The sequence below is a fragment of the Chlorocebus sabaeus genome, chromosome 5 (assembly GCF_047675955.1).
Source record: "Chlorocebus sabaeus isolate Y175 chromosome 5, mChlSab1.0.hap1, whole genome shotgun sequence".
Lineage (NCBI taxonomy): Eukaryota > Metazoa > Chordata > Mammalia > Primates > Cercopithecidae > Chlorocebus > Chlorocebus sabaeus.
Genome location: NC_132908.1, coordinates 53,136,945 through 53,155,694, shown reverse-complemented (window position 1 = coordinate 53,155,694; position 18,750 = coordinate 53,136,945). Strand labels below are relative to the sequence as shown.

The 18,750-nt window shown below is 42.1% G+C and overlaps 1 long non-coding RNA gene across 1 annotated transcript in view; it reads right to left on the bottom strand.

Annotated features, from left to right (window-relative positions):
- Positions 1–12,975, bottom strand: part of LOC140711677 (uncharacterized) — a 29,931-nt gene extending 16,956 nt beyond the window's left edge. Inside the window, exons 1-2 of the long non-coding RNA XR_012092949.1 lie at positions 11,735–12,975; positions 9,621–9,761 (exon numbers count right to left, since the gene is read on the bottom strand). This is a non-coding gene — a long non-coding RNA (uncharacterized lncRNA). The remainder of the gene's footprint in view (positions 1–9,620; positions 9,762–11,734) is intronic.
- Positions 12,976–18,750: the final 5,775 nt, after the last annotated feature.

Below are 18,750 nucleotides of genomic sequence, written 5' to 3'. Positions count from 1 at the left end.
CTTTTAGTGACTGTCACGATGATACTCTAATTTTTCTGGCCTTAATAGACTAACAGGGACCACACCATAATTCCAGGTGTTGTTTTTGGGTTGTAACTGGTAGTTCATTTACAGGTGAGATGTGGACCGTTCTCTTCCAAATACACTTACATCACACCTGCCATTCTCTTCTCCACTGCTGCTCTGAGTTGGTTCATGCTGACTTGGCATTAAACTACCCAGAAGCGCTTAGGGTTGACTGCATCAGAGATTTATTGCTTGCTTGTTCTTCCAGATCATTTATAAGTGTTGAATCATGTCAGTGCTCACATCCATCCCATATGGACTTCACTGTAATACTCATCTCAAGAAGCCTTGATTTGTTCTTATTCAAGTTTCCGTTAGAAGTCAGGTTTAAAGAAACAGAAAGGGCAGAAAGTGTGTATCTTGCACCCCATACTACACAAAGCTCTCTTCCTATGTTTCATGCTTGCTTTTCCTCTGTCAGAAAAAAGAGATCTGCATTCTACAAAAATCCAGCCAGGGCAGGGTGAGTTGTCTGGGATTTTCTGTAATCTAATAGAGCAAGTTTAATGACTCAAGAGAGGCCTGCTGTATATTGCAACTCATAGCTCATGAAAAGATATAGTATGTTAATTTTCTGAACTGGATCTCTGAGGCTGAATTACATTATTTTTGTAATGTCTCTCCTGAATTAACTGCAGTTATTCGAGCATCCAACATCTTGAATGCACCAAAAGAAGGGAATCCCTGGATGTTAATGACCAACAGAACCTTATCCTCTATAGAGGAAACTGGCTAGTGGATGCAGAGTTTTAATGCTTTGGGGTAAAATAAAAATACTTTTTACATGGGCAGCCCACTTCTCCCCTACTAATAAATTGGAGAGTGAACATCATGAGCCTCTCCTTTGAGAAGACTTCAGTGCTTCTCATTTCTTCAGGATGAAGTCCAAACCCCTTCACACAGCATAGAGGGCCTTTCACCCTCCAGTGCCTGCCTTCCACCTTCCACTCCAACCTCATCACACCACTTCCTCCCACTCTTCTCTCCATATGGACTGGATGACTTTCAGGATGCCAAATGGCCATATTCTTTGTCCCCTTTGGGCTTGTCTATGCACAGGCCTTCTGCCTGGAATATTACCTGTCCTCTCTCCACATCTGTCTCACTATCAGTAATGATGGTAATAGTAGTTATGCTCTGTGCTAAGGAAGGCTTGCATGGATCCTTTCATTGAATCTTTACAACAACCCATGAGCACTGTAATTATTCCCGTTTCACAAATAAGGAAACTGAGGATCAGCAAGCTTAAGAGCCCTACCCAGGCTCATACAGCTATTAAGTACAGGGAGTTGAAGCTAAGTAGCCTGACTCCAGAGCCAGCTCCAGGCTGCGGTGCCTCCTAGCATTGAGCTACACATAGTCATGTGGCTAACTCTTACCCATTATTTAGACATCACTTGCTCCAGAAAACTTTCCTGGCAGGTTATGTGCCCCTCCTGTGCCTTTTATTTCGCTCTTTACAGCACATACAATATAATACCTCTGTAATTGCTTGCTTACTTGTCTGTATCTTCCACAAGCTTCAGAGGCCCCTAGGGGAGGACCCAGTCTGCCCCTCTTGTCATCTTATCCCCATTGTCTACTGGGAAGCTTGGCATTCAGTAGGAGCTCAGTACGTGTTTGGGGAATAGGTGATCCTTTGACTAAACTTAGATCCACTGAAAACCCAGCACAATTCTTTTGGCAGGAATAGGTTAATTCTAGTCTTACTGATTCCAGACTTTAATGGAGGAAATAATTTACAACTTCTCCTTTTTGCGGGGACTACAGAATTGTGTGACTAGACTGAGGCTTTCTTGTGGTTAACAAGGCCTAGTCATATGAGTCAAGGTTATCACACAATCAGACTTTTGCTCACTCCAACTACCCTTCTTCCCTCTTAAATTCTTGAGATAAACCAGGAAGTGGTTTGTTGTTTTACAGAGAGATTCACCTAAAGGATTCTCATTTGTCATTTGTCCTACTACTTAATATTAGGTTGGTGCAAAAGTAATTGCAGCTTTGCCATGAAAAGTAATTCCAAGGCCAGATGTGGTGGCTCATGCTTGTAATCCCAGCATTTTGGGAGGCCAAGGCAGGCATATCTCTTGAGGTCAGGAGTTCGAGACCAGCCTGGCTAACATGGCGAAACCCTGTCTCTACTAAAAATACAAAAATTAGCTGGGCGTGGTGGCAGATGCCTGTAATCCCAGCTACTCAGGAGGTTGAAGCAGGAGAATTGCTTGAACCCGGGAGGCAGAGGTTGCAGTGAGCTGGGATCCTGCCACTGCACTCAAGCCTGGGCAACAGAGTGAGACTCCTCAAAACAAAACAAAACAAAAACAAGCAAACAAACAAAAAGTAATTGCAAAACTGTGATTACTTTTGCACCTACCTAATACCGTATATTGAAGTTGGAAGAGACACTGGACGGTAGCTCACCCAGCCCTTTTTAATTGAGAGAAAATTGAAGCCTATAGAGAGGCTCAAATTCATCCACCAGTTAGTGGCCAAGTCAGAGATACAATTCACATCTTTCATTCATTTAAATAATGAGCTTATTTGATGCACTTTCACAATATGATTACTTTACAAAACATTTTTTTAACCTTCACATTGATAGGAATAAATGTGTTGTTTCTAAAGCAACATCGAACTGTGTATAATTCATCTGAGATCAGCAGTGCAGAAACAAGAGAAGGTTTTTAAAAAAAACTTTTTGTTGAAGTCTAACGTTCAGAAGATTGTATAGTGCTTGATGACTTTTTCTTTCTTTTTTTTTTTTGGAGACAGGGTCTCATTCTGTCAGCCCGGTTGGAGTGCAGTGGTGTGACTGTAGCTCACAGCAGCCTTGACCTCCTGAGCTCAAGGGATCCTCCCACCTCCGCCTCCCAAGTAGCTAGGACTACAGGAAGGTGCCACCACATCTGGCTAATTTTTTCTTTTGTTTTGTAGAGATGGGGTCTTGCCATGTTGCCCACATTGGTCTCAAACTCCTAGCCTTAAGCGATCCTTTCACCTCAGCCTCCCAAAGCTCTGGGACAACAAGTGTGAGCCACTGTGCCTTGCCCTGATGAATTTTTATAAAGTGAATGCACCCATGTAACCAGCACTCAAGTTCAGAAATAGGACATTGACAAAGGGAGATTTTTAGTATTGAATACATAATTACTTTTAATAATGTATTCTCACCTAAATGTGTTCTATAAAACTTACTATAGGTTTATAATAGTAGGAGGTCATTATTGGGGGGTGAGGAGGAGAGGGAACTTTTGAGATGACAATTTCATTCCCATGTACAACTCTCACAACTTCATAAGACAGTGTTTAAGGCATAAATTCCTTAGATTTTGTGTAATAAAGATGCAGTTTACTATTGCCTATTTGTTTGCAAAATTAACATGTCATCAGGCTGATACTGTAGCATCATGAACAGCAATACTTGTGTGACTCTAACTCATATTCTATAGTGCTCAAAAATCTACTTAGAACATTTTTTGATAATTCACTACATGGGATTTGTAAGCATATGTGTGCACTTTATTCTTTTTAAAGGAAGGTGAAATCTCAAATCTGTTATCAGTCTTGTGTATACGCTGAGCTGTGATGAATTTGCATGGAGCTTATTATATATTTTTGCTTATTCTTTTTGGCAAACTTGAGTGTATTTCTGAGTGGACTGACTGGCATTAGGGTGTCTGACCCTGGAGCTGCCCTGTCTCTGTTCTAAGCCAGCTACCCCATTCATTTGACCCCGTTCAATTAATACAGGCTTTAATGTCCAAGTCCACATTTTCCAACAAAGGTTTCAATTCCCAATGTAGGCATTGCCCAGAACTTTGGACAAATTATTTAACCTGAAATATTTTCTTCTTTCTAATTCTGTCATAATAATAATAAATATTTGGGGAGTGAAACTTCTGCCTAAAATTGGATCCGAATGTTACACTCATTTGAAAGGTACAAATATGTTCATTGTACAGTTCAATTAATAGAGCAGTAACTGGGCAATTTCTCAAAAAGTTCTCATGATCTAAAAATGTTTCTTGGCCCAGCAGATTTTTAATAATATCTAACATCTTAAGAAAGCTTCTTTTCCTATTTCCTATTTCTACCCAAGGATAAAATTTATCTAATTATTTTAAATGTATAGAAAAATCCAGAATACTAACCTCAACCCAGGAAAGAAAGAAAAAAAAACTTCTTACCTGTTTTAAACTTTGTTTCTGCTGTCTAGAATAGCCCCTCCAGCTAGCAACATATTAGTCTGCTTAATTAACATGTATTGTGCCTTCCTCAAGGTCAGGCAGAGTCCAATTATGGGTTTCAGCTAATTTTACCTTTTTTTCTCTTTGTGTCTCATTCTGGTTTCCCTTAGCTCTCCATTAGCCTTCTTGGCTCACAACAAAAGCTCAACAGGAGACTAGCAGCAGCATGATGAAATTAAATAGAATGCCACAAAAAGGCCTGGGAATTTGAAAGGTGCCTCTTAACTTCAGCAGGGAAACAGAGTAACATGGCCGCTGTCTGTGGCTTAGAGAAGTTTGTGTGGCACATGCACATGATGGTTGTTCTATTTGTTTGCTATTATGAAACATCATTTTTCTTTATATGAGCACCATACCTAAGTGGGGTCATTATTGAGGGTACACATTTCCCAGTAAAGAGAAGTGCTGTCATCCTGTTGATGCCACTGAAGGCTGTTAAGACTATTAATTTTGTTGTTCATTTAGGCATGCGTGGTTGCCACAGCAACAACAATCTCATAGTTCCTTCAAGCTCTCTGTGCAGTGAGCATCTGTTGAGAGTCTTACAAAGGTGTCATAGTTCCTCTCCTTCCTGTCACAGATTGCTCTCTTATCACCCTTGCTTGCTCTCCTTATGAGCTACATATTTATCAAGAATCCCGAGAGAGAGAGAGAGAAAGAGAGAGAGAGAGAGAGAGAGAGAGAGAGAGAGAGAGAGAGAGAGGGAGAGAGAGACAGAAGAGATTCTTTGCTGGAGCCAGTCAAAGGAGAAATCTAAGTGAAAACGAAGGCTTTTGTTTCCCGTGGGCTGCTGCAGAAGACCTCAGAATGAGTAGTTTAGAAGTCAGACGATTATTGAAGATCTTGGTCAGCTGAAATGTGAATAAGTCCTTGGCAAAATCCACAGCCAATCTTTTATGCAGGGTGGCCAGGACACTGAGTATTCTGTGTAAAGCCAAAATTGTAAATTCTAGCCCAAACTCCCAGTGGTATGCAGTAATAGGGTGCAATCTCTTGCCAACTATTTCTCATAATCCAAGACATTCTCCTTAAGAACCACATAGATTTCAGAATATATGTTTCTTAAATGGACTCATTCCCTCTCTCTCGTGTGTGTGTGTCGCTCACTCTCTTTCTTAACGAGCAGTTGGTAGAGAAAGCTTATGTTTTCAAAAGCATTTGTTGGTACTGATAGACAATCATCTTTGAAGACACTACTCAGTATGAGTCTTTGTCTTTATGTCCTAATTTATCTCATTTGCAAGTTATATAGTCAGAACTAGAGGGGAGTTACAATTTCTAGATAAATTGCATACTAACTAAGTGAGAGGAGCTGAGACTGGGCAGGCTGTCTTTATAGCTATTGAGAGGAGGTATCTTAAGTCCTTGTAGAATCCTTATTTGAAATTTACATGTAAATGTTAGGGCACCTGACTGAGCAAGTTTATCAAAACATCATTACAGTTTCCTTCTCCTTCTGTCATTATTCTGATCAAGATGATCAAGAACAGATTTCTGTATTCATTTCTGCAGAGAAGCTTACTCATTCCTCTTCAAAATTCTTTTATCTAATGATACCTATTGTTCAATCATAAGAAATATTTAACTGTAAAATCTTTTACTTGGAGTAAATTATCTTTGAGGTGGATTCTACTAAAGATTCTCTGTGGATTAAGTAATTGTCATTTTTCCTGTTGTGGGTTTGGAGAAGAAATTTCTAGGTTATATACTGTTTTTAGGCAAGAAGCCTGAGCCTGGGTTACTCTGGCTTTCACAAGACATTAGTATGTCCTGAGGGCTTCTTTTTTGCAAGTCTCTGTGAGGATTCCTGGGACCAATTTTTGTAAGACTCTCCCATCCCAACCACCCTTTTTGGTATCTTTTACTTTTTCTTTCTGAGTTCTTCTCTTCATTTTATTTATTTACTTCTCTAGGATCATAAGATCATAGTACTTTCAAACTGGAAAACAACTCCCATCTTCTCTTGTACATTTCTATCCTCACAACTTGCAATGCTCAACTGTGCTCATGTTGTCTACTTTTAAAAACTTATATATATGGATATGCTAATAGCCAAGCACAAACCAAACATTTTATTGTATGCAATTTATTATACCAATGTGGTTTTAATGAAATAGCCTTAATACAAATGAGACTTTTTTTTTTCTAGTTCTAACTCTGATTTTAATTCACAGACTGACCCTGGACAAATCTCTCTAGTTTTGCTTGGTCTCAGTTTCTTTATCTGAAGATGAGAATGGCCTTCTCTCATAACTTATTATCGAGTAAATGAGCTAATATATGTAAAGGCTCCTTGGAATATGTGAGGTACTATGTGTAAGCTATAGGGATACTCATCCATAATGTCTGTCTCTGGAGTCCACATCAGCTTGGTGTCTTTAACTGTGACCTTAGCCAAGGTGGCAAAACCCTATCAGAAATCTACTACAAAAATGTGCATTTTTCCTTGACCAAACAATTTCACTACTAAAAATCTATACTACAGAAATATTCATATGTCTACATACAGTACCAGATATTAACTGAAGCATTGCAACTGAAAAACTGGAAACTTAATTAAATAGAAACTTAATTTTCTGTCAGTAGGAAGAAAGTTAAATAAATATCCATATAGTAGAATATACTGAGATTATAAACAAATAAGGTTGATGTATTCTAAAACTGCATGGAAATATCTTCAAGACATATGTTATATGAGAAAGCAATTCATTAAACAGTACCTAGTATATGATCCCATTTATCCTAAAAAAAAATGCAAACCCCACACAGAAAGGAAACAAAGCCACACCTATATATGTGAATACATTTGTATGTAAATTTGCAGTGTCCCTATGTCATTGAGCTTCCCTCTCTTATTGTATTATGTAGTGTGGAGAGTTGAGGTTAAGAATGAGTTCTGTGGGAGGCCGAGACGGGCGGATCACGAGGTCAGGAGACCGAGACCATCCTGGCTAACCTGGTGAAACCCCGTCTCTACTAAAAAATACAAAAAACTAGCCGGGCGAGGTGGCGGGCACCTGTGGTCCCAGCTACTCGGGAGGCTGAGGCAGGAGAATGGCGTGAACCCGGGAGGCGGAGCTTGCAGTGAGCTGAGATCCAGCCACTGCACTCCAGCCTGGGCGACAGAGCGAGACTCCGTCTCAAAAAAAAAAAAAAAAAAAAAAAAATGAGTTCTGGAGTCACACTGACTGTCTTCAAATCCTGGCATGACACATACTACGTGTGTAATTGTGGATAAATCCCAACTCTTCCATGCTTCATTTTCCCACCTTAGAATGGGTTTGACAATTTCACCTTACTCGAAAAATTTAAATGCATAGAAAAAAATCCAGAATACTTTTGATTATCCTGAGACACAACAGGGTAGCTGGAAATGTGAAGTTCCTTTTGAAGTACCCAACTCTACACAATGCAGATAATACTGAATAAAGCTTATCTGCTTCTGTAGGACAGCATGGGAAAGGTCCTAGAGGCTCAGAAAAAATATAAATTTTGGTAAATGCAACCATGAATGGAAGGATAGGGAGAAACAGTCATCATCTGGGTGTGTGAGCATCAAGAATGTGACAAAGGCTTTTCTGGCAGAGCTATGGGAAAACCCACTTTCTGAAGAGGCAGAATCATGAAGGGGGCTTGTGTCCCCATCCCAGAGGGATCCAGTGGTCTCATATGTGGCTTTCCTCTCAGCCTTGTCTATCCAGTCCAGCTCATTTTGTCCTGTATTCTACTATCTCTACTGTGGAAACTCTCCCTGAGAAGGAGGCAAACCTTCCCTCCAGGGAGGTCAAGGAGGATTGCACTGCTTTGCTTCATGCAAACAGCTTCCCGGGGAGGGAGCTTGTGCTCTGCCTGCTGTGTGGATAGATTGAGGAGCCCCCAAGGCTTGGCAGCAGGTCAGGCCCAGCCAAGCTTCCAGAACCAGAGAAAGGCATAGCTTTTTATCTGAACTTAATTTCTTTTCCAGAGGAGCACTGCCTCTTGTTCTTACTTGAATTTAATCTCCATGGATCACAATTTTGTTTGGTGGATCTATCTAGCAAAATTCACAATTCAAGGGCTCCTGGTCCTTGGCTGACTCAGAGAGATCAATCCCTTCTCCACAGGTGAGGAAGTAGGGCTCCAGAGAGTCTAGTGACCAGCCAAGGTCAAGAGGCCACTTGGTGAAAGAGCTGGCCTAGAAACAGTCACTAGTCTTCATCCAAGGTTCTTTCTGTCATACTAACACATATTTATTAGCAATAGAAAAATCTGCTCAAAAATAACTCACTCTCCTAGAAGAAAGATCTTAGATATTACAGGTAAAAGAAAGTATAGAGATCATGTCATATAGGCCTCTGAAAGAAGTTTTAAGTCCTCCCTCCCCTTATTTTACTTAAAATAATGTCTGTCTTGGCATAGTTGTGAATCCAAGTTGTATTCTGCTGGGTGAGCCTGTGTGTGTGCCTCAGGGTGATGTCAGCGTGGCTCCCTAAAGATTTCAATGGGATGATTCCTCTTGGGTTTTATTCTGTAGTAAAAATAATCTGTGGTGGTTTTGGTTTTCCTTGTTTTATAAGCTAGAGGAGTCAGCCAGGAGGCCGCTGCCTCCTGATTTTCTATGTGGTCATTATCCATACTCCATTCAGACCACATTAAAGGCCACTGGATCTCAAATGATCCCTCAGGGACTATTCATGTGGTCATCAGTGGGGAAGTGTGCAGGCAAGCAACACTAACCAAAATATTTCTTCAGAAAGCTCGCATACTTCCAATGTGAATTCACGTCTGAAAGACTGCCATATTTTCTGTTTTAAGGTTCCATGTCCTTTATGTCACTGAACTACTCCTTCTTATTCTACTGTGTAGAGAGTAGAGATGAAGACAATGGGTTCTGGAATTGGACTGACTTTAAATCCTAGCTCTGCATTTACTAATGGTGTGATTATGGGTAATTGACTTAATCTTTCTGTTTGTTTCCTATCTGTAAAATGATTTGAAAATTTTATCTAACACAAATGACGATGGAAGAACTAACTAGATATAGTACAGACACACGAGAGAGAGCACTTGGCATGTGGTATCCACTCAATGAATGTTACCTCTTACCCTTAACATCTGCTCATGCAGCCCAGCATTATGGAAAGAACTTTAGATTGTTGGGTCAGGAGACACAGGATCTGTTCTAGGATCTCACTTCCATGTAGCTTCATGAACTTGGGACAGTCACTTGATCCCAACTCATAGAATACAAGACATAGAAGCAAGTATTTGTTCCAACCTCCTCATTTAACAAATGAAATTGGGTCTCAGAGAAAGGAAGAGACTCACCTGAAGTCCCCAGGGAGTCAATATCCGGGCCAGGATCAGCCAGCACCACTCTCCTGATTTTTGTCCCATAGCTTTTCCCATCATTCCTCTGGAGACAGAAGACTTTGCCAAGTGGTCCAAGCTTTGCTGAAGACCTAAGGACTTTGGGATTGATAGATGAGTGGTTCCTAACATGCTGTCTTGGGGTTGTGGCCATCTGAGAAGCAGCTGCCAGTGCTTTCTACTATGTCATGATTGGCATAACTACTAGAAGCAGAGCAGTACCTTTGAGATGCTACTGGGTGAGAGCCACTGCATCTACGGAGCACCCAGTAAACTCATTCCAGGCCAACAGGGCAAGGTTGGGTAAGCTCTAGAGCCCAACAGCTTAATAGTAGGCTATGTTTCTTCTTTCTCTTTCTTGGCTCCTGCCAGAGACACTTAGAGTAACATTATCTCTGTCTTAAGCTATAGAAGTCTCCTTTTGAACTCTCATTATAGGCCATTGTCACTCCTTTCCTCTTCTCCTCTCACTTCCACACAGATTCTGAGATCACAGGCTGACCATATTATCCACTCTTGGGTACATGGCTTTGACCTGCAAGGTCCCCTTTTTGTTCCACACTCTGGCCACAGCAGACACTCAACAAAACCAGTCCTGTACTCATTATTCTAAATATATACCAGGCTTTTGGCTTGGGAACAGTGCATATATTACACGTCTCCATTGATTCTTGCTCAGTCCTCACAGATTGACTATTATCATTTCTGTAGAGCCCATAATTGTCCCCCAACTTAGAAGTGGTCTCCCAGTCCTTAGAACTTAGAACAAGTACTTGCTATAGGTCTACAGAGGTTCTATCTCCCTTAACAAACTTCTTAACTTCTTAACAACCATGTACTCGACCTCTTTTTTTTTTTTTTTTTTTTTTTTGGAGACAGGGTCTTGCTCTGTCACCCAGGTTGGAGTACAGTGGCATGCTCACATCTCACTGCAACTTTGATCTCATGGGCTCAAGTGATCCTCAACCTCCCTCGTAGCTCCTACAGGCATGTACCACCATGCCTGGCTAATTTTTGTACTTTTTATAGAGATAGGGTTCTGCCATGTTGCCCAGGCTGGTGTCGAACTCCTGGGCTCAAGTGATCCACCTGCCTTGGCCTCCCAAAGTGCTGGGATTATAGGTGTGAGCCACCACACCACTGGACCTCTTTTTATCCCCCAAAGCATTTAACAGAGTTCCTTGCCCAGTGCAGAAACTCCGTTGGACCTGCTTGAATAACTGTTGGCTGGTTGGTGGAGTTGGAGTCAGGGGCTCAAGACTTAATAAAAAAGGTTATGTCTTCATAATCCAGAAATGCTTAATCCCCAAGTGTCATTGTTAGTCGTCGATAAATCAGTCAGCCACACATCTTTCTCTAGTTACAGCCATTCTAAGGCTTCTTTATGCCTAGTTGTTAATGCCTAGTTGTTTTGAGAATGCAACTTTTTAGAAATCTGGTGTGACACAGTTTTGAAATTAAAGTCAATTACAATTAATTTTACTCTTTTGTTTTTTTTTTTTTTTGGTGGCAGAAACTGACAGTCCAAGATGGACAAGCAAAAAATTTACAAACTTTAAAAAATTCAAATAAAAGTTTAAGGATGTTAAAGAAAGGTAGGAAGAGTAAAGGAGCCTGGAGTTTTCACTCATTCACTCACTCATTCACTCACCCAATCAGCAAATGTATCCATGAAGCTTGATTTCCTGCATTTCAGGAGGAAACAGTCGTTATTTAATTTATGCAAAATTCTGTATAGCCCTCTGCTAGAGCCTTATGCTTCTAAAATTCTGTTTGCTAAAATAGTGTTCAGAAGTAGATTGTGTTCACAAATCAAACTCTATGTTTCCGTAAGATCAAATTCCCTGCGACAAATTTTATCCCCAAATTCGGGGAAAAAATGAGAAGAATGCAAAGATTAATCCTTGGAGACCCTTAAATAAGCCTTTCTTTCCCTATTTTCTGTTTGCTTTTTAAGTTTTGTATTCAGAGAATAATAGGTGAACCCTTCCGTGGCTAATTAAGACACATGTAAATTGAAACCAATGTTCGGGCCAGTAATTAAAGTGAGGTACTCTCTGGGTAATATTTACTTTCTAGCTCCCAGATTGTGAGTTCAGTTCCTCTTCAAGCTGCACTTTTTTTTTCTTTCTTTCTTTTCTTTTTTTTTTTTTTTAATCACCGAGATTAAAGCAGCTTGAATTTACAATAGCATCTTGTGAAAGGAGAGGGGGAAAAGCTGCAGTGGTTTTAGTAAATAATGCACTTTGATGTCTCCAACTTGAAATCTATATTTTGAGAGCCCTGATGCATCTAAATAGTATTTGGAATAAAATTTTAAGTCCCAAAGCAGTGCCATTTGCAGAAAAAAATGCCTGTGGAAAGTGAATGTTAATATTCCTCTCACATCTCCCCACTCTGTCGAACAATCAAGTGCTTCCATTCTTCTCTGTGAAACTTGTATAGTGTACGCGCCACATGACCATGACGTGTCCACTCTTCTTTTGGCTGCTGACCGCCAAGTTGTTTATAGCCGGTAAGCCTGGCTTGAGGTTTGGGCCATTCCTCTATTTTGGGTAAGAAAAAGATAGGAGAAAAAGACTTCTTAGGAACACCTTGTTTTCTATAAAACAGTGGAGCCATTTCAAGAGCCCTTCTTTTGACCATTGGAAAGGACAGTGAGGTTTAGGTGTAGTTAAGGATTTATGTCTATAGGCTGGACTCTGTTGGTCCCTCCAGTTTGCTTTCAGGTTCATCTGCTGTGGTACTGCTTTGGAAATTTCATAGACCTTTGACCATATTCACGAGCTCCTGGGCAGCAAGAAGCTTTGAAATCCAATAAACGTCCAAATCCAAGAATAGATTTCAAAAATTACTTTTCTGCTAAAATCTCAAGACAAAATTCCTTTTGTTCCTGCTGTGGAGGCCCTTAGGTCTTACAGGGCATTTGTATCCAACAGGATCTCAGGAGCTCTTATTTCTTCTGCTATCACATTGTGTTTGTGATGTCATGAGTGGTTACCATGGAGGTAATTATCATGATGTGGGAGATGTGTGAATTCAGGTGTGGAGAAACTTAGCAGCGAGAGATGGGTTTTTGAGAAAAAGAGACAAATCCCCTTTCATTCCGACTTCCTTAGTAACAAAAGGGTGAAGCAGAAAAAAAAGGGAATGTAAATGCAATGACTGAAATTTAGCTTTTGAACAGCATGTCTTTTATGCTTTGCGTGACATATTGGAAAGTCTTTTGTTTATTTGTTTTTTAAAAAATTACATTTTGATCACATATCTTGGAGGATGGTGTTAAAAATAAATGTTATGTTCTTTCCTGGAGAAAAAAAATGGCTTGTGATAGCAGAAGAGAATTCTGTATTATGAAGTCTAAGGAGAATAGGAAAATCTTTTGAGTGATACACCAGGAAGCTTAAAGGTGACATGTTTTCACCCAGCTGGAAAAAAAAAGCTGCTGCAATCTGCAAAACACTACAAAAATAAGATGCAACCAAGCTAACAATGCAGCCAGACTGGCTTGCTGCTGGCATTTGACAAGCTAGGGAAATGAGACTGCAAAAATCCACAGGGAATTCTTTTCCCCTTCATGTAAATGAAGTACTGTACATATCTTTCCTGGGACCAGGGGCAGTGAGGGTGAGGACCCGGGTGCTGCCGAGCAAGTACTTTAAGGAAATGATCCAGAATCCCCTGCCTCTGGCTTGGAATAATCAATGTCACTACTGCTTGTTTGGAAGCATTGTCTTTTCTTGGAAAGGACCCAGGGCTGGCAAACTCAAGTAGTCAGTGTGGTGACTGGTGAGAGAGGGAATCTGCCGAGGCAAGTGCAGGGAGGCTGAGTGCCCTTGAGCATCAGATTCTGATTGAAAGACCTGGGTTCAAGTCACAGCTTTGCCCCCGTGGATTTTTTCTTTGACCTTCACCACGGTCCTTAACTGCCCTGCTTTCTTATCCTATTAATCAAAGGAGACTATTGTAACAATAAATATATTGGATATAAAATATACATTTTTATGCAGACTACAAATGCAAGGGATTGGACCTTATTAGGGGTTCTGTGTCAGCGCAAAGATATTTAGTTGTTTTCTTGTCACGTGGTATCTTTCATGACCTTCAGGGTGAAAGTGGGCACTTTCTTTAGTGACAATTGATACTGGCAGCCAACGCTCCATGGCACTACTTTGGTGAAAGGAGGATAATGACCCTAGACGGGGTCAATTCCTGCAAGGTCAAGTGCAAACTCCTTAGCTTGGTGTTTGAGGCCTTCCCTGATTACTCCCCAACTAAGCTTCCCAATCTCATTTCCTTACTCCATCAAGTGTACCCTTTGCCTTGGTCAAATCTGATTTGTCACTGGATATACCTCTGGCATTCCTTGTAGTAGTTTCGTCTGTTCTTACCCAATCAATTCTAGCTAGTCTCTGTTCATCCATCCTATATGGATCCCTCCTTGTTATCAGCACCTGCTACTCCTGTCATATATGTGTTGTGCAGGTTGTGCACTGCACAAAGATGTCAGGTCAGTGTAGGGGGACATGGGCTTAAATCCAGAATCCAGCCCAGTCATATATCCTGCTGACTGAGGTGCTGTGTCTGCCTAGTGGAAAGGTACCTTTTTCTAATTAGAAAAAGGCACTGGAGAGGGTAGGGGTGGCTCTGTGTTTATTGACAGAGTGAACTTTTCATCTATGTTTGTTCTATATTTTCTTGAAATTATATGCTCCTTGAGGACTGAGACTTTGATTTTTTGTAGATATTGCGCATGAAATACACATAACTTTGTTTTGACTTATAATGAGCACAGCGAGTTCTGAGTAAGAGATGGTACTGGAAGCTCCTTGAGGACCGAGCTTACCCATTTCTCTACCTGTCAATCCATCCCCCTTAAATTCCCTGAGTGCTTGCTTATCTGTAGTAACAGTGGGGAAACATCAATACCATTCTTTTTTAAAAATTCTTCAATGCCTATCTTGGTTTCTATGTGGAAGTGAGATAGTTTCCCCTCTGAGGACTCTGATACTGGGTTTTAGATGAGGCTCTTGGGTCTGGGCCAGCATTTTCACCTCTTTCTAGAGCAACATTGTACTGGGGCTTTGTGGTGGGTCAGAAAAGTGGGCCTGTAAAACTCACTGCTCACAAAAGGGTCAGGCCGTGCTCTGTGTGCTGAGGACATCAGGAGGAGAGCCATGTGTCTGTGTCCTCACGGCGTTCCTGGATCATAAGTGGGGAAAACAGACATGTAAGCAAGTGACCATAAAACAATATGTAAGAGGCACTATAGCAGCAGGAGCTCATACAGAGGCCTATGGGGTCACTGTGAGGCAGCAGAGACCTGTCTCCCTGCATGGGGGCAGGTACAGGTGGAGTGACTGGAAAGAGGAGGTGGCTTTAAGTGTGATATAAAGAAATCTGGTTCATGTCCATATCTTCCATTGCAGTCTGTGTGCAGATGACTCTCAAAATGTGTGTCTCCATCCCAGACCCATCCGCCACTGTTATTTCCACTTGGGAGCTTCAAAGGCTCCCTAGACCCATTCTGTCCCAAACAGACCTCAGGATCTTTTCACCCAAATCCAATCATCTGCTGGTGCTCCATCTTTCCAGATGGCACCACCCATCCATCTACCTTGGTAAAGTGACTTGGTCAGTTCATTTGCTCCGTTCTCAGCTCCCAGTCCAAGTTGGCATCCGTGTGTCTTGCCTGGACTGGAGGCAATACCTACCTCCTCAATGGACCTCCCACATCCACCCTGAGCCCTCCAGCCCCTTCTCACTGCAGCTGGAATGACCATTCTGAAATGCAAATCTGCTCACGTCACACGGTCCCCAAACTACCTCCCTCCCAATGCTTAAAACCTCTTAATGCCTTCTAATTTCTCTTAGGATAAAGACTCAAATCCTCAGCAGGGCATCTAAGGCCTCTCATCATCTGGCCCCTGGAGACCTTCCCAGTGCCCCCAGCCCTGTCCCGAGTGGCAGCAGTCTGCTCACAGGCCCCCAGCCCAGGCAGCCCCTCAGCCTGGAAAGCTTTCTCCTATTGCTGCCACTCTCCCCTCCCACCCCCGTTACCTAATTCATCCTTTCTCATTTTTCAGGTGCCAGCTCAAATATCACTTCTTCAGGGAAACCTCCCTGGATCCCCCTGACTGCTTCAGCCCTTCTGCCTAGTACATCTCAGAGCACATTTCCTTATCAATTATCACGGTTTGTAGTCACACATTCATTTTTGTGGTTATCTGATTGATGTCTGTTTTCCCTGGAAGGTTGGGAGCTCCAGGATCCTGGCTGGGTTTGCCTTTGCTACATTTCCAGTGCCCAGTGCAGGGCTCCATGCACCTTAGACTCTCAAGTAAACATGCATTGAATGAATAGATACATGAGGGTTGTTTAGGAACAGAGAGCCACTCCTTGGGGCTGCCATGTTGGTTATGTGAGAGGAAGCAGGTAGAGGTGAGGTTGGGAACAAGCCTATGGCTGAGATGGTGCCCTCTGGGTACAGGGGCACTGTGCAGCCTGCAACCCAAGGACATGACTGGCCAAGAGCTGTGTTTTAGAGCAGAAGCTCTGAGAGGCGTGTGGGGTGGAGGTGTGGTGGGTAACGCATCTTGGGACCAGGGAGACACATTAGGAGGCATCTGATGCAGATGATGGGAATCAGGACAGTGAATGAGAATGGAGAAATGGGAACAAATGCATTTAGTATTCTCTATTTCCTTTTTCACCCTCCTGGAAGGGCAGCAAGGGATCAAGGAACTTTACATTATTTTAACATTTTTAACCTGCCTGACTTGAACCTCACCAATGGTCAGAGGAAAAATCAGAGGGGATTTGGAGTCAGTGGAGTAGTGGGCAGTTGGAGAGTCACAAATCTGTGTTTTTTTCCCTTTCTCAGGCAAAAGTGGGCTGTTGGAAGGTTGGGAGGTATCTGAGTCCATTTGGGCTGCTATAACTAAGTATCTTGGACCGAGTGACTTATGAATGGCAGACACCTATTTCTCACAGTTCTGGAGGCTGGGAAGTCTGAGAGCAGGGTGATAGCATGATCAGGTTCAGGTGAGGGCTTCTCTGGGTTGCAAGCAGTTGACTCTCATTGTATCCTCACCTGACAGAAAGAGAGCAAGCTAGCTCTCTGATCCCTTCTTCGAGGGGCGTTAATCTCATTCATGAAGGCTCCACCCTCATGACCTGAATATCTCCCAAAGAGGCCCTGCCTCCAAACACCATCACATTGGGGGTTAGATTTCAGCATATAAATTTGGAGGGGACACAGACATTCAGTGCATAACAGTAGGAGAGGGTGCTTTCAGGACCTGCTGCCCTGACCTGATGGTGAGTTGGTGTGTGAAAGGGTGTGACATCCAAGGAAATTCCTCTTGGGTTGGACACTTCTGGTCCTACTAACCTGATCTGAGATGTCCATCATGGTGGCTGGTCTTCACTGAAATCCTCTGAGTGTCTTATAATAAAGAATATTTCGAGAGGCTGATAGTACCAAGGGCAAAGTGGGCTTGGGACCAGGGAGATACATCATGCATAAGGACGAATATTTGCCTCACCCTAAGTTTGGAGCCACACCTATTTTCCTATTCTTTTTAATGCTTCCTATAGTCTGAATGACAAAGATAACACTAGGGTAATATAATCGTTGAATTGGACAGAATGTAAAACTTGATGCTACTAAATTTCAGCTTTTCAAGGATATGTGTTTTATATCTCTAGCACCCTCTTCTAGAATGTGACTGATATAATAATACTGCTGTGTTAATAGTGTTCATGGCTAATGTAGCTTATGTCGTTTGACATTTTAACTACAAGTCGAGCTGCTACATTTGGCTGTGCAAGTTGCGAATTGCCTAGGTCTGGTGAGCTCAGTTCATGTAGACTCCTGTGGGCATGGCACCCCCCGGAGTTGTGCAAGGTGGCAACCCTGCCCATGGAGTGTGCAAGGTGGGCATTAGCCTTATTTTGCTGGCTTAGAATAGCAAATGACTTATTCAGTGTCATATGACAATTAAATACTGGCACTGCTGCTAGGGCCCAACTTTAGGATCCAAGTCTAGTTTTTGGTTTGTTTGTTTGTTTGTTTGTTTGTCTGTCTGTGTTTCTAGAGACAGGGTCTTTCTCTGTCACTCAGGCTAGAGTGCAGTGGCATGATCATAGCTCACTGCAGCATCAACCTCCTGGGCTCAAGCCATCTTCCAACCTCACAGCCACCTGGGTAGCCACAGCTACCCAGCCACAGCCACCTCACAGCTGTGACTATGGGTACCCACCCCAAACCCGGGTAATTTTCATTTATTTAATTCTTGTATAGACGAGGTCTTATTATGTTGCCCAAGTTGGTTTTGAACTCATGGTCTCAAGTGATCCTCCCACCTTAGCCTCCCATAGTGCTGGGCTTTCAAGTGTGAACCACCACACTTGGCCCTAAAAGCAGTCTTAATTTTTCTGTACCTCTTTGCCTCCTAGCTGATGGGTGAGTGAGTACATGAGTAATAGGGTAAAGATGAAGCCTCATTTCAGGAGTGAGATATACACACATGATATGATTTATTTGGCAGGCCCCTGAGCTCCACTGGTAGAACCAGCTGCCCTAATCTGCAGCCCTTTACCCAGATCTTACCCATTCTCAGATGACATGGCCTTGGGTGTCTCTGCACCTCCCTTCCTGAACCCCTTGCATCTTCCTGGTTACTCCTCCTTTGCCTGTCCTGTTCCCTCAGCTCCTCGCTTCCAGCTACTAACAGGTCTTCCTCTCCCACAAAGTGTGCATTAATAAAGTAGAAAATTATAATTTCAATAGGGAGGTATGAAAGATAAAACCGCCTTTACAACACAAAGGAATTAGTCTATAAGGGTGGAATTCCTGGCTGGGTTGGAGAGTCATGAATCTATGAATTTATGTGGGAGAGCAGGAAAGAACCATGCAAATCACATAATGCAGATGACAAAATAGAGGTCTCAGAGAGTTAGTGGGACTGCTGGGTGCTAGAATCCACAGTTTTTCCATTATATTAGGTTAGGGCAAAAGTAATTGTGGTTTTTGCTAATACTTTTAATGGCAAAAACCACAATTACTTTTGCACCAACCTAATAT